Source organism: Orycteropus afer, unplaced genomic scaffold (assembly GCF_000298275.1).
Source record: "Orycteropus afer afer isolate SDZICR_OR568_19922 unplaced genomic scaffold, OryAfe1.0 scaffold00313, whole genome shotgun sequence".
In the NCBI taxonomy this organism is placed as follows: domain Eukaryota; kingdom Metazoa; phylum Chordata; class Mammalia; order Tubulidentata; family Orycteropodidae; genus Orycteropus; species Orycteropus afer.
This window is the reverse complement of record NW_006921900.1, coordinates 1151782-1166566: the sequence shown is the minus strand read 5'-3', so window position 1 is coordinate 1166566 and position 14785 is coordinate 1151782.

Below are 14785 nucleotides of genomic sequence, written 5' to 3'. Positions count from 1 at the left end.
AAGACTGGCGGTTCAAACCCACCAGCCACTCCTCGGAAGGAAGGTTGGGCAATCCTACTTCTGTAGTGATACTGCCTCGGCAACCCAAGGAGGGGTCGCTATGAGTCGGGGCCGACTCGACGGCACATAACAACAACAACAACAAGGTGCTACTATCTTTTACCTACTTCACTAGCACAACAAATGAAGATCACAGCCTTGTGGTGTAAGGAACAAGGCAGCCAGGTTTTGTCTGCTCCTGCCCACTCACTGGAGCAGAAAGGGGCTCAAGATTTACCATGATGGTTTCAGCACTGCCGTTGCTTTTATTTGCTTATAAAACATGCAGTACAGACCAAGTATGAGCAAGTTGGAGGCCAGAGATCATGAATGCACCATCTTCCTCTCCCTTTTGTTACTGAACACCTTGAAGGCGGGTTTAATTTCCTCTCCCTGTTTATCTGGGGTCTGATTTCCCAGGCAGCCGAGGTGCTGGGTGAGTGCAGGGAAATCCATCCATCAATTTTGTGGCTGCCATAGCATGGCGGTTTTGAATCTTGCAGTAAAACAAGATTAATGGGCTTGACTTCAGTCGAGTTGACATTTCAGCAATGAGAGCCGTATTCATGAGGTTTCTGCACCCCTTTCCTCCTTCTCTCACAGCCATTTTGTAATCATCTGCCAGGTCCCTTCTGTTCCCTTGTATTCCTGAAGAGAATTGTGGAAAAGAAACATTTATTTTGAGTTTTGCAAAGACAAATCTGGTTTCTTCTCATCTTCAAAGATTAGTAAGGATTTCATTGGGAAACAGGCTTTCACAGCTGTGATGGTGGGAACAAGCATGAGTTATTCAATGGTTTAATAACCACTTAATTCACCTATCATGATCTGGTGCTGTGCAGGTACATAGGAGGAAGGAAAGGGAATACACAGAGAATTATCAGATGTTTACTCTAAAGTAGATGGAAGACTGTTGACATAAACAGAGCCCAGGGATACAGACCCAATAAAAGTATAAGGGAAGAGAAAATGTGAGAGAAACTAGTGCAGGTTAGGATAATTGAGACCACAACTGGACTCATAACCAATACCATGATAAATGGAGAAAATACTGAAGTTGTCAAGGATTTCAATCAACACCCATGGAAGCAGCGATTGCTTAGGGCAAATCTACTGCAAAAGCCCTTTTTAAAGTGTTAAAAAGCAAACACATCACTTTGAAGACTAAGACACATGTCTTTCCCAAGCCACAGTGCTTTCAATCTCCTCATATGCATATGGAAGCTGGACAATGAATATGCAAGCTGGACAAAGAATAAAGAAGACTGAAAAAGAACTGGTGCATTTGAATTATGGTGTTGACTAAGAATACTGAACATACCATGGAAGACTGAACAAATCTTTCTTGGAAAATGCACAGCTAAAATACTCCTCAGAAGCGAAGACAACGAGATTTCAAATAATTTATTTTGGGCATGTTATCAGGAGGGACTAGTCCCTACAGAAGGATATCATGCTTGGTAAAGTAAAAGGTCATCGAAAAAGAGGAAGACCTTCAAAGAGATGGATTAACATGGTGGCTGCAACCATAAGTTCAAACACAGCAAGGATTGTGAGGATGCGCAGGACCAGGAAGTGTTTTGATCTGTTGTGCATAAAGTCACAGTGAGTGGATCTGACTTGATCTTTCCTAATAACAATAACAGCATGGTGTGGCAGGGGCCCTGGTGGCACAACAGTTAAGCATTCAGCTGCTAAACACAAGGTTGGCAGTTCAAATCCACCCAGTGGCTCTGAGGGAGAGTGATCTTTTTCCATAAAGAGTATAGCCAAGAAAGTCCTATGGGGGCAGTTCTACTCTGTCACAGGGGGTCTCTACGAATTGAAAATCAACTGTATGGCATGCAACAACAATAGATATTGACCTTTGTACAAGTAGTAGCACAGAGTCTGGAATATAAAATTGAATTAATGAAGACTAATTTCTATGAAGGGAGCTCTGGTAGCATAGTGGCTAAGGCACTTGACTGCTAACCAGAAGGCTGGCAGTTCAAACCCACCAGCCACTCCTCGGAAGGAAGATGGGGCAATCTACTTCCATAGTGATACTGCCTCAGAAACCCAAGGAGGGGTCACTATGAGTCGGGTCTGACTCGACGGCACATAAAAACAACAACAACAACAACAATTTCTATGAAAGGCAGTAAGAGCCTATACAAGTGTTGACAGTGGAGAAGGGAAGGAGAGCATGACTAGATAGGTAATAACAGCTCATGTTTACCTGACACTTATTACCTGAAAGGTATTTAAATGCATTACATGTATCAATTCATTTACTCCTCATGATAAATCCTTGACAGTTGTGTTTTTGTTAGATGCCTTTGAGTCAGCTCCAACTCAAAGCAACTATGTACAACAGACAAAACACTGCCTGGTCCTGAGCTATCCTCACAATCCCTGCCATGCTTGAGCTCATTGTTGCACCCACTGGGTCAGGCCATCTCATTGAGGGTCTTCCCTTTCTCACTGACCCTCTGCTTTACCAAACATGATATATACTTCTCTAGGGACCATTTCCTTCTGACAACATAACCAGAGTAGGTGAGAAAAAGTCTGGCCATTCTCACTTTTAAGGAACATTTTAGCTGCACTTCTTCCAGAATAGATTTGTTCATTCTTCTGGCAGCCTATGATATTTTCAGTATTTAACAGCATAATCCAAAACCATCAGCTGTTCTTCGGTCTTCATTATGTCCAGCTTTCACATGCGTATGTATGAGGCTATTCAAAATAACATGCTTTGGGTTAGGTATATCTTAGTTTTCAAAGTGACATCTTTGCTTCTTAACACTTTAAAGAGGTCTTTTGTAGCAGATTTGCAAAGTGCAATATTATGTTCGATTTCTTGATTGCTACTTCCATGGGTGTTGATTGTGGATTCAAATAAAATGAAATCTGTGCTAACTTCACTCTTTCCTCCTTTTATTATAATGTTGCTTATCGATCCAGTTGTGAGGATTTTTATTTTATTTATTAGAGGTGTAATCCATACTGAAGATTGTAGTCTTTGATCTTCATCAGGAAGTGACCATGAGGGTAGTGTTGTTCATATGCCCACTTCACAGATAAGGGCCTGGAGGTGGAGAGGTCACATAAATCCAGTAAGTGGAGGAGCTGGGCAATGAAGAAAGGCAAGCTGCAGCTAATGGTCTCCTATTGTCAGAAGCAAAGAAGAGGGCAAAGGAAAAAAAAAAAAAAAATGAGGGCATTTGGAAGTAATCAGCCCTAGGATACAACGGCCCTTAAGACCAGAACTAGATAGTGCCTGGCTACCAATGCCAACCACTCAGGAAAGGATCAAATCTGGAGATCCTGGATAGAGTGGGAGGAAAAATGTGGAACAAAATCCAAAAACACAATAATGACCAGAATTACTGGTCAGAGAGTCTGGTGAGATCCCCAATACTGTGGCCCTGGGATACATTCTGGGCCTGGAATAAAACTCACTCTCAGGGGCTGGCTCTCAGCCCAACAGTAAACAATATATACACGCAGACCATTCAACCCAGGGTAGTGCACTCACATTCTCTATGGAAATTCATCCCTTGGAGCAATAGACCATGGGTCACCAGAGGGGCAACATTCGCATGGAGGAAATGCAGGATACATAGGAGCACATAGCTATGAGGGTCATGAGGGAGGTAGGGGTACTGAGAAGAAAGGGGAGGAGACTGGGTTTGGGCTGGGGATGGTAAATGGGGAGTGAAACTAAATGTACACATAATGTTGAATGTAAAACAAACTGCTCTGTAAAAATAATAAATAAATAAATAAAATTTAAATAGTTATAAATCCTCAAGCAGAAAAAATAAAATAAAATAAAAATAATAAATAATTTAAAATGAAAGAAAGAAAAAGAAAGGCAAGCTGGCTGCAGAGCTTGCTTTTAACCCTGATGCTGGGCAGTCCCTTTGCAGTCATGATGCCTGTCATCCCAGATAACTACTATCTTAGAGTCATAAAGTCTGAGAAGGAAATCAAGTCCCATCTTGTACTCAAAACTCATAAATAACATTAACAAATAGTTGCATATTTTCCACTAGTTTGAACTCAAACTTCATTAGTTGACAAGGCAATCTATACTTTAAAGTGTAGCAAGAGAAACTTAATTAAAAAATAACTATAAAGTTCACGATGTCTATTGCTTTGGGACTAATAAGAAGAAAGTGCTTAACAGTTGACATGCATGATTTTACTTGATCCTTACAACAACCCTATGTTGTTGCTATTGTTAGGTGCTGTCAAGCTGATTTCAATTCATAGCCACCCCATGTGTTACAGAGTAGAACTGCTCCACACAGTGTCCTAGGCTATAATCTACATGGTTGTGGATCACCAGGTCTTTCTCCCTCAGAGCTGCTGTGTGGGTTCAAACACCAGCCTCTTGGTCTATTATCATTACCATTAAAAAATGAGTGTTTGTTATACTAACAATGACAACAGCAATAAGAAAACTTCCAGGAGCTAGACAATCATGATATATTTTTTAGAGATGCTAAAAACCTAACAAAACATTTATTTTAAAAATTTAATCACTTGAAATTTTTTTGAAAAGCAGTACCTTAAGTAATTATAAAGGGAAAAAAATTAAACAGCAATTATAATATCCTTAGAAATATTATAATGAGAACGCTACATGTCAATACCTTAGCAGTAGCAACAACAACAACAACAAATGTATTTAGATACTAGTGATCCAAATAGCCATAATCATTACAGAAGCAACAGAAGATGGAGTAATCCTTCAGAGACAATGAAATACCTTGGGAGAGAGAACCAACATAAGACTCAGGACCATAGTATCCGGGGACACCAAGCTCAAATGGCACAACATAGTACATAAAAATCTTGTTCCACAACCTATTTTGGCAAGTAGCAACCGGGGTCTTAAAAGCTTTCGAGAGGCCATCTAAGATGCAGCTAATGGTCTCCTCTCGTCTGAAGCAAAGAAAAGTGAAGAATATCAAGGGCATTTGGAAACAATTAGTCCAAGGATATGATGGACCTTGAGACCAGAAGAACTAGATGGTGTCTGGCTACCAATGCCAACTACTCAGGAAGGGATCAAAACTGGAGATGCTGGGGTCAAAACTCTCTCACTGCCATTGAGTCAGATCTGACTCATAGTGATCCCTCCTTGGGTTTCCAAGGCCGGATCACTACAGAAGTAGATTGTTCAACCTTCCTTCCAAGGAAAGAAAGGTTTATATATGGAGGGACACTTTCTTTGTTGGTTGTCAGGCGTGGAAGGGGAGGGAAGGGAACACTGCAAAAAAAAAAAAAAAATTGCATTGACCTATGTCACTTTAGTTTTGTGTGTTTCATGGTACATAAATTATATTTCAATAAAATGCATTTAAACAAACAAACAAAAAGGATCCAGATTTGCTGGTCTGATAAAACCTGATGGAACCCTGAGACTATGGCCCCTAGCTGCCCTTCAGATCTGGAATTGAACCCACTACTATGGCTGCCAGCTAAACAAAAGACAGGTATATGAGCTGAACATTTACACTAGGTAGATACGTTCCTTAGAGAGATCAATCATGGGAGAATAGAAGAGCTGTATATGCACAAGGAGACAGCTCAGAGGGCAGGACTGCATGGGAGGGAAAGACACAGTGAAGAGGTAATTATGGAGAGGAAGTGGGAGGGGAGCTGTTGCATTGTGGGAAATTGCAGTCAATATCATGAGACAAATGTATGTGAGCTGCTGTATGGAAAATGAATTTGCTCTGTAAACTTTCACCCAAATCACAATAAAAATTAAACAAACAAACAAACAACAACAACAACAACAAAAACCCCTGGAGATCCTGGATAGAGTAGGAGGGAAAATGTGGAACAAAATTAAAAAACACAAAATGACCAGAATTACTGGTTGGATGGAGTCTAGTGGGACCTCCAAAACTATGGCCCTGGGATACCTTTCAAGCCTGGGATTAGACTCACTCCCAAGGATCGGCTCTCAGACCAACAGTAGAAAGACTTACATGCAGAACACCCAACTCAGGTCAATGCACCCACCTACTCTATGGAGATACACCCTTGGAGCAATTGGCCATGGGGCACCAGAGGGGCAGCATTCACATGGATCGAGAGCTGGATAGACAGGAGTATATAGTTCAGAAGGGCACAGGGAAGGGGGATCATGAGAAAGTCAGGGGAGGAGAGTGGATTAAGGTGGGGATAGTAATCAGGGCATGAAATTAAATGTGCATGAACTATTGAATGTAAAACAAATTTTACTCTGTAAATTTACACCCAAAACACAATTGAGATAAAAAGAAAAGAAAGAAAACCTCACCTCTGAAGGGACAAAGACAGCCCTTCTGCTTTTCAAATTGGCATTTCTTCCTCTGGGGCTGCTCTGGGTCCTTAGCAACTCTGAAAGTTCTGGGCATTCTCTTTCAAGTTTGTCCTGTGGTTTTATGGCCCTGCATCAACATGGTCTTTCATTATAGAAATCAGTCAACACCATTGTAGAAAATTTAGAAGATCCATAAAGTACAGTAAACAATGCTACTTTCATCTACAACCCTCCCCACACCCAGCAATGACCGTTAATTGTATTTTGTGGTACATTTCTTTCATATGGGTGCATTTTAAACATACTGAAGTTCGTATTGTATTGTTACTTCAACATGCTGCCTTTTAAATTCAGTTTTACATCTTTGAAAAATCATTTCTATACTGCTAGTCATTTTTATTTAAAAAATAATGCAAAGGTATTATAAAAAGTTAAAGGTTTCAGGAAAACTTGAGGCCAAAATACAATAACCCATGACTCAAAGACAATCATCCCAGTACACCCTTTGTGAGGGCAGGAGCTGTGGTGTGGGGTGGTTTCAAGCTTTTGTTCTCAGCACCTGTAAGAGTACCTACACTTAGGGGGCTCAATAAATACTGTGATGTGAAATGAAAAATAAATAAACTTTATTGCATTAACTGTATTTATTATCAAAGAAGAAAGGATAAAAATAAATTAAACTTTTAACTCTGTATTTTAACTCTAGAGGAAACAAAACTAAAGAGGGGGGAAATAATGATAAGGATGAATATGAGTGAATAGTAAACAAAATTACAAAATTGGTAAGTTCATTCAAAGACTACTTGTTCATTAAACCCATTAACTTGGCAAAACTAGACTAATCAGGAAAAAAAATGAGTGAATATTCAAAATTGGGAATGAGGATAGGTATGTAGCTACACATAAGGAGGAAATTAAAGAATAATACTTTAAACTCTTTGCTTTTTCAGTTGTGGTGCTGGCGAAGAATGCTGAAAGTACCGTGGACTGCTAAAAGAACTAACAGATCTGTCCTGGAGGAAGTGAAGCCAGAATGCTCCTTGGAAGCAAGAATGGCCAGACTTTGTCTCACCTATTTTGGTCATGTTGTCAGAAGGGACCATTCCCTGGAGAAGGATGTCATGCTTGGTAGGGTGGAGGGTCGACGAAAGAGGGGGAGGCCTTCAACGAGATGGATTGACACGGTGGCTACGATGATGGGCTCAAGTATAGCAGGGATTGTGGGGCCAGCGTGAGATCGGGCAGTGTTTCGTTCTGCTGTGCTTGGGGTCGCTATGAGTCAGAAACTACTTGACAGCACTTAACAACAACAACAACAACAACAACTTTAAACTCTAAGTTTGAGAATCTGGCATAAAATACAATTGCATGCCCATAGGCCCATTGCTCTTCCATGGCCTGTCTATAGACTCCTAGGGCTTCCCATACCATAGTTTTGAAGCCATTGGTCAAGGAAAACACCGATTACCAAAAATGACCCAAAAAGAAATAGAAAAGATAAGCATTATAGTCAATGTGGGGAAAAAGAACTTTTTAAAAGATGCTTATTTCCCCACTAGACCATGAGTTACTCTTAGACAAGGATGAGAACTTATTCATCTCAGCAGAACATGAGAGCAAAGGTTAGAAATGTCAGCCCTGAGATCCCATCTCTTTTCCGTTCTCAGACTAGGAGACCCTGGGCAAGTCATTGAAAGTCCAAGACGTTCAGTAAAATCGTGAGAATAGCAGTGCCTTCCAAATGAAATGACATACCTTTGAGACTGGGCCAGAGAAGGCACACTTAAAGGTTAGCCATTATTAATGACAAAAATAATAAGTGCAATGCAGGACTATGGAAATAAAGCTAGGAAATTTAACTCCAGGACATAAAAGAAGATTGGAATAAATGGAGTTCAGTTTCCTGCCTATTATAATGCTTAAAGATTTCAATTTCACTCATTTAATTTATACATTTAACACAACTTTTGAAAATTTAAAATATTTTCTGGGATTTTATAAAATAATACTTAAACGTGTGTAGATAAAAAATAAGAATTAAAAGCAACAATTCAGAAGAATTGACAATGCCAGATCTTGAGATATAAAGCTTCACTAAATAAAGCAATGTGATATATAAATCAATTTATTCATGGAACTGAATTTAAAAAAACCACTACAAATAAATACATGTTTCTGTATGTACATAACAATTAATTCAAATGAGTAGGGAAAAGGTAAATAATTCAATGAATGGTACAGAATAATTAGTTAATTACTGGAAGGAAAAAAGATGCTAGAAACTACATTAAAAAACCATACACAGTGCCGTCCAGTGAGACCTGACTCATACTGACCCCTCATTGGGTTTCCAAGGTAATAACATTATGGAGTTGTGGTAGCATAGTACGTAAGGCACTTGACTGCTAACCAGAAGGCTGGTGGTTCAAACCCACCAGCCACTCCTCAGAAGGAAGATTGGGCGATCTACCTCCATAGTGCTACTGCCTCGAAACTCAAGGAAGGGTCGCTAGGAGTCAGGTCCGACTCGACGGCACACAACAACATCACTACGGAAGTAGATTGCCCTACTTTCCTTCTGAAGAGTGGCTGGTGGGTTTGAACAACCACCCTTCTGGTTAGCAGTCAAATGCCTTAGGCACTACACTACCACTGTATTAGGCATCAAATTAACTACCAGGTGACTTTAATATTTAAACTTAAATTATTTTTAATACTTTGAATTTTTTTTTGATAATTTGTGTACTTTGATAAAGTTTATAAAATTCTAAGGTAGGGAAGAATTTTCTAAGCATGATTTAGGAATAGAAATTGTAAAGAAAAAGACTGTTATCTTTACCATATGATGAATTAAAATTTTCTACATAACAAAACATGAATAATAAATAATAGCTTCTGAAATAGAAGAATAACTGAAAAAAAAAATGATCCCTAGAAATAAACTCCAAAGGAAATATGCAAGATCCATGCAAAGGAGTTCTGGTGGTTCAATGGTTAAAGCAGTTGGCTGCTAACCAAAAGGTTGGTGATTCAAACCCACTGGCCATTCTGCGGGAGAAAGATGAGGCAGTCTGCTTCCATAAAGATTTACAGCTTTGGTAACTCTGTGGGGCAGTTCCACTCTGTCTTACAGGATCACTGTATACGTCAGAATCTACTCAATGGTAGTGAGTTGTTTTTTTTTTTTTAATCTATGTAAAGAAGACGTTAAAGTGTTACTGAATGATAAAAGATAACTTCAACAAATGCTAAGGTTTAATATCATCTTAAATAGGATAATTCATTGTTATAAAACTGTCACTTCCTTCTATGAAACTTTATACATATAATGCTATCCTGATAAAAACAGCATTTTCTTTTTTTTTGGCAATTAGTCAAAATGTTTCTAAGGTTCCTTTGGAATAATAAATATGCAAGTATGCCAGGAATATGAAATAGAATTGTAATGAGAGTAGATTAGGTCTCCCAGATATTAAAAGATATTATCAATATTGTTGTTGTTGTTGTTGTTATGTGCCATCGAGTCGGATCTGACTCATAGTGACCCCTCCTTGGGTTTCCAAGGCGGTATCACTACAGAAGTAGATTGCCCACCCTTCCTTCCGAGGAGTGGCTGGTGGGTTTGAACTGCCAGCTTTCTGGTTAGCAGTCAAGTGCCTTAGGCACTATGCTACCAGAGCTCCTATTATCAATATTATCAAAGATAAATTGCTGTTGTTGTGTTGTTAGGTGCCATGGAGCTGGTTCTGATTTCTAGTGACCCTATGCACAACAGGTTGAAACACTTGTTGGGTCCTGGACCATCTTCACAATTGTTGCTATGATAGAGCCCACTGTGGCAGCCACTGTTGTCAATCCATCTTGTAGAGGGTCTTTCTCTTTTTCACTGACCCTCTACTTTACCAAGAATGATATCTTTTTCTGCAGACCGGTACCTCCTGATAACAGGACAGAAGTATGTGATACAAAGTCTCGGTATCCTTGCTTCCAAAGAGCATTCAAGCTACAGTGTACATATTCAAGCTATACTAAGTAAAATTGTACAGTGCTCGGGTGAATCCACAGACAAATCAAAGGAACAAATAGAAAGTATAGAAATTGATGCAAATTCATTAAAAATTTTAGCATATTATAAAATTTCAAGTAAGTGGAGAAATGATGGATTGTTTCACAAAGAATTGGGACAACTGCTAGTCATCTAGAAGGAAAATAAAATTGAAGTAATAATTCATCACTACTCTAAACAGAACAAAGATTTACATATTTTTTTGAAAAATTAAACACTACAAAAAAAGTGAGAGTTCATTTTTAGAGAGCAAAAGATGCTTTTTCTAAATATAACACAAAACGCAAAAATCATAAAAGAAAAATATGGAAATTTTTTTTAAAAATGGACAAATTTAACTACTCACATATATAAAGTTCTACATGACAAAAAAGAGCATTTATAAAGACAGAGGAAAATAACAATAAACATATATAAAGACAAAAGACAACTAAAATTAGGAAGCAATCATTTCAATTTATATCTCAAATGGCTGGATTCACCACCATGTTAAAGCCACACAAATGAATATGAATAATAGAAATGTTGCAGTAGGCAAAAAGGGAAAACATATGAAGAGATATTTCACAAAATAACAGAAAAATAAATTCATGACATGAAAACATGCTCAACCTCATTTATAATAGGAACTAAAACCAAAGCCAAACTCACTGCTGTGGAGTCGTATGGGACTCATAGTGACCCCTCCTTGGGTTTCCGAGGCAGTAGCACTACGGAAGTAGATTGCCCAATCTTCCTTCCCAGGAGTGGCTGGTAGGTTTGAACCACCAGCCTACTAGTCAGCAGTCAGATGCCTTAGGCACTACACCACCAGAGCGTAATTAAAACTATGCGGAGTAATATTTTATCTATCAGGCTTATATGTATTCAAAAGATAGGAACATTCTATATTGGAAAAGTTGTGGGTCAAATAGATTCTGGAGAGAATATAAACTGGTACCATCTGTATAAATGGCTGGTGGCACAATGGTTAAGCAGCTGTGGGTGATCTGCTCCTATAAAAATCACAACCTAGAAAACCCTATGGGACAGTTCTATTCTTTTACATAGGTCGCTATGAGTAATCAACTAGATAGGACCTAACAGCAACATCATCAAACTTTAACCTAATTATTCCACATCTAGGTTATTTATTTTATAGAACTCGTGTACTGCAAATATATTAATTGCTGTGTTGTGACAGAAAAAAGATTAGATACAGTCTAAATATTCATCGGAAGGAAGGTTGGGCAATCCTACTTCCGTAGGGATACTGCCTCGGAAACCCAAGGAGGGGTCGCTATGAGTCCAGTTTGACTTGAGGGCACATAACAACAACAACAACAAATATTCATCAGTCTGTAACTGGTTAAATAAATGACGGTTCAGTCATAAAATGGACTAGTATGCAGTCATTATGTACAATGAAGCAGTTCTGTAAGAATTGATATGGGATAATACCCAAGATAATAAATGAAAAAGCTAGGTTTAAATCAATTGATAGCAAGGAAACCTGGTGGTACAATGGTTAGGCACTTGTCTGTTAATGCAAAGGTTGGTGATTAGGTTCCAGCCAGCAGCTCAGCAGGAGAAAGGCCTGGGTGATCTGCTTCCATAAAAATTAAAACCAAAACCAAACCCATTGCTGTGGAGTTGATCTGACTCATGGTGACCCTATAGGACAGACTAGCACTGCCATGTAGGGTTTCCAAGACAGTAATTAAAATTTTGAAAAGACCATTTTATTGTGCATTAGGTGAAATTTACATAGCAAAGTAGTTTTTCAATCAATAGTTCATACACAACTTGTTCTATGACATTGGTTTCAATCCCTGGAATGTGTCAGCACTCTCCCTATTTCCTCCCTGAATTCCCCATTTCTCTTTGTCTGGTTTCTCTGCCCTTCCTTGTCATCTTATCTTTGGTTTTGGGCAAATGGTGCCCTTTTGGTCTCCTAGAGTTGATTGTTCTAAAGAGCACATTCTTCATGGTGTTATTGTTTGTTTTACAGTCCAGTCTCATTTGGCTCAAAGATAGCTTCCTAGAGTATCTTCAGTTTCAAATTAGAAGATTGTCTCAGGGCAATAGTCTCAGGGACTCCTCTTATCTCTTTCAGATGAGTAAGTCTGGCTTTTTTTTTTTTAATTTGAATTTTGTTCTATATCTTTTGCCCATTCTAACTGGGACCTTGTATTGTGGTCTTGGTCGGAGTGATTGGTCGTGGTGGCTGGGTACCATCTAATTTTTTTGGTCTTAGGTTAGAGAGGGAGCTCTGATAGCATAGTGCCTAAGGCACTTGACTGCTAACCAGAAGGCTAGCAGTTCAAACCCACCAGCCACTCCTCGGAAGGAAGGTTGGGCAATCTACTTCCTTAGTGATACTGCCTAGGAAACCCAAGGAGGGTTCACTATGAGTTGGGTCTAACTTGACAGCAGGGTGTTTGGTTTTTGGTTTGGCAGGTTAGAGGAGGTTGTGGTTCCTGTGGGCCATAGTCCTTTGGATTAATTGCTTCCTTGGTCTTTTTTTTTTTTTTTTTCCCCTCATTCTCCTTTGCTAGAGGTGGGAGGAGACTAATAGTTGTTTCTTAGATGGCCAGTCACAAGCTTTTAAGACCTCAGATGTTATTCACCAGACTAAGATGTAGAACCTCATTTTTATGAACTGTGCTTTGCCAATTGATCTAGATGTCCCTGGAAACATCTTAGCCTTAGCCTTCAAGCCCAGTGGTACAGTTCCGATGTCTAAGTAATTTCTATAACTGTGCCCTCTATGTGTTCTATTATATATAAGTATACATGCAGGATTTATAAATATATATATATATAGAAATATTCACCACCATAGCTATATATGTACATAGGTGTATTCCTGTATGACCTCCCTCACCTATTTAGCATGTATATTCACCTATGTATCTACTCAGAAATTAATGTTAGTTTTTACTGCTGTTGCAGGATTGAATATGTTACAGCATTTACGGTAGTTGTCCTTTACTCTCTCATACTTCTCAGTGTCTTCCTTTGCCTTGGTCATGTTGTGCTGACTTCCCCTATATTGTGTATTGCCTTCCCCTTCACCAAAATTAATTCTTATCTACTATCTAGGTAGTTTTTCTGTCTCCCTCCCCACACCCTCCCTGGTAACCATCAAAGTATGTTTCTTTCTGAGTGGAAAATATTCTTGACTTTTTATAAAGTAGTCACATATAATATTTGTCCTTTTGTGTTTGACTTATTTCATTCAGAATGATGTCCTCCAGATTCATCCACATTGTGAGATGTTTCACAGATTCATCTTTATTCTTTATTGTTGCACAGTATTCCATTGTCTATACACATTACAGTTTGTTAATTCATTCAGCCATTGATGAACACTCTGGTTGTTTCCATCTTTTTGCTATTGTGAATAATGCTGAGATAAACATGGGTATGCATATGTCTATTCATGTCACAGCTCTTATTTCACTAGGATATATACCTAGGAGCGGGATTGCCAGATCATATGATATTTTGATTTCTAGCTGTTCAAGAAAGCACCATATTGTTTTCCACAATGGTTATGCCATCTTGCAGTCCCACCAGCAGTGTGAAGAGTTCCAAGCTCCCCACAGCCTTGCTAGCATTTGTTGTGTTCTGTTTTTTTTTTTTTTTTAATCAGTGACATCACTGCCCAGGTGAGATAGTATCTCATTATTGTTTTAATTTGCATCTGTCTAATTGCTAATGATCATGAGCATCTTCGCATGTGTTTGTTAGACACCTGAATGTTTTCTTTGGTGAAGTATCTATTCATGTTTTCAATTTTGTGGCTTTAATTTAAGGCAATAATCTTGATGAAAGCAAATCATCATGTGTTTCTCCTACGGAGTGGTTAGTGGGTTTGAACCACCAACTTTTTGGTTAGCAGCCAAGCACTTAACCACTGAGCTCCTTTTTGTAAAGATTGTAGCCTAGACAATCTTATAGGCAGTTCTTTTGTCACATGGGGTTGCTATGTGTCAAAAATCAACTTGACAGCACTAGCAACAACAACAATTTACCTAATAAGTTATCATATGTGTGAAAAAGGAATATGTATGTAAGAAGGATAAACAAGAATCTGGTTTCAATGGATGCCTCTACAGAGAAGCACTGAGTGATGGGAGAAAGAGGAGGGAGGGAGTCTTTATTTTCACTATAAACTCTTTCGAACAATTTGAATTTTGCACCTATTCATATATTTTCTATTTAAAAGCAAACAGGGAAATTTTTTGAAATATATGCCAGAAAATATTCTTATTAAAACAATCATAACAGAAAAAAAAAAAAAACCTATGGTAAAGAAAAGACAATAAACACACTAAATAGGAAAAAAAAATAATTGGACAAAAGATGAGATCAACTAATTGACA